Raw genomic sequence first — 2,204 nt, forward strand, 5'->3', positions numbered from 1 at the left:
AAGAATAGAATTAGAATAGAGAGTGCTAGAGTTAGATGCTCAAATAAAGATGGAAGAGATGTGTTTTTAGCCGATTCTTGAAGATGTAAGAGTAAGAGTAATTTAACAAATTGTGCTCAGATTTATCAAGATACCAAAGTCTGCCATCGAAAGTGAGAAATTTCATTTTTCATCAAATTCTTCCAGGACCAAATTATCTGAGCTATGCTAGCCACATTAATTATAGAGCTCTGTACTCCCACTATGTCAACAATGTCTCACTTCTGTCTATTCTGATTTCCTAAAGAGCTTTAGGAGAATCATCTGACAAAATATATCCATTTCTTTTATCCAACCTCTCAACATTCTCCACTTTGTTTCTCTCTATCGGTGTAATAGTGGCTATACCAATAAACCATGAATCTAAGGAAATAGTTTGAGTTAAAAATTCTGCCCCGTCCCCTGCTGTTTATTACACTCATTTGCACTATATGCATTTTAACTATCACCACCGTGAATAGAATGAGCCCAAGCTGCTTTAACAACAATCATCAACTTTCCTGTGGACACAAAGCAAGACTAAACACATAATGATCATCCATTACTCCTCTTCAAAAAGCATGATGAAACAGCTGAGAGCAATTGGGAAATATGGCGAGGGCTCAAAGTGCCCATGGAAATCATTTCTTATGGAGCATGAAGTCATGGGTATTTATTAGCATGGTTCTGGGTTCAAAGATAAGGGCCTGAAAGAGATGAGATTTACTGTTATGCAGACCGTCAGATTCAATATTCATATAGACTTGCGCTGCCGCTTTCAGCATCAACCTGTAAGAGCTTCAAAGAAAACAAACCAAAGCACTTAGTGTGCGAACAACACATTTGGACAGATTCGGCTCATTTGCATCATAGTTTAAAGAAATAACATTACTTTAATGTCTTTGACCCTTGTGATGCATCTCATTGTTTTCTCCACATGTTATTCCATGAATCGCTTGTTTTTACGTTCAAAACTCTAAAACTTGTAGAAATGTGCCTCAAGACTTTTGCAAAGACAGAACACAAGAACACATCCTACTTAAATGGCCCCTGAGATGAATAAGATAAACATGTTGCTATCATATCGTATAACTCAAAAATAGATCTATCATGCAAATAACAAGTCAGTTTATCTTATTAATCTCTGAGAGTCATTATCAAAAATTGCCACATTTAAGGTGGCAAGAAGTATCACATCCAGTGAGATGATAAAGGACCCTATTACTGGGGTGAAATACAATTACAGCAAGTATAGGATAGTCTGGCTATCTCATTTAGAAACCTGGAAGAACAATACTCGGTTACAAGGCGTGTTTGAATTCTGGAGAGCCCTGACAAGTCACCTATAATGGCACGCTAAATGGCCTGTGTCACCATGACGGCTTCGCCTATTTTGAAAATGAGACTCCATACGTCACGCTGAGTTTCTGTAATGCTGGTGCTGAAGACCTGAGGAGCAATTAAACAGCTCTGAATTTCATCAAGGTGCATGTAACTTCCTCTAAGGACAGAGCGGAGACTTTCACATCAGAACAGACAGAGAGAACGAGCTCAAAACTAATCGGGCTAATTATGCTGAAAAGATGCTTTAATCGATGACTTGCCAGACTCTGAATTACAGCCTCGCTCATGCATTGGTGCACCTTTAATGCTCTCCGCTAAGAACAAGTTGTGATTTTTTTTTAAGAAAAAGGCCTATTTTACCACTCAAGTACTCAGAAATTTCTAGTGCAGCCACCACATTACAATAAAAGACTTGTTAATGTGAAAAGAGGGCTGCTGAACTCGCCGCAAATGTTCTTATGGCTGAGTGATGGTACAGTACAGTCCTCTAAATCAAATATATTCTCTCCCATCTTTTTATCACATTTAAAATATATTCTTTAGAAGATAGAAGATACATTTGAAAGACCATCTCATATGAGTGAGTTTTTTGGCTGCTTTTTTTCATAATAAACAACAGATGCCCCTGTGGGATATTAATTAATTCTAGCAACGTGTCTTAACAACATTTCTGAGGTCGCACGAAAGTTGTTGTCAACAAGGACATGCCTTCACAGTCACATGAAGAAGTCAAATTCTGAGGGAAAAGAAAAAAAAAACTTAATTAAAACTTAAAGGGGTCATATGATGCTTTTTTAAAGATCATTATTTTGTGTATTTGGTGTAACAGAATATGTTGACAT

The sequence above is a fragment of the Sinocyclocheilus anshuiensis genome, unplaced genomic scaffold (genome assembly GCF_001515605.1).
Source record: "Sinocyclocheilus anshuiensis isolate Anshui unplaced genomic scaffold, SAMN03320099.WGS_v1.1 scaffold555, whole genome shotgun sequence".
NCBI classification, from domain to species: domain Eukaryota; kingdom Metazoa; phylum Chordata; class Actinopteri; order Cypriniformes; family Cyprinidae; genus Sinocyclocheilus; species Sinocyclocheilus anshuiensis.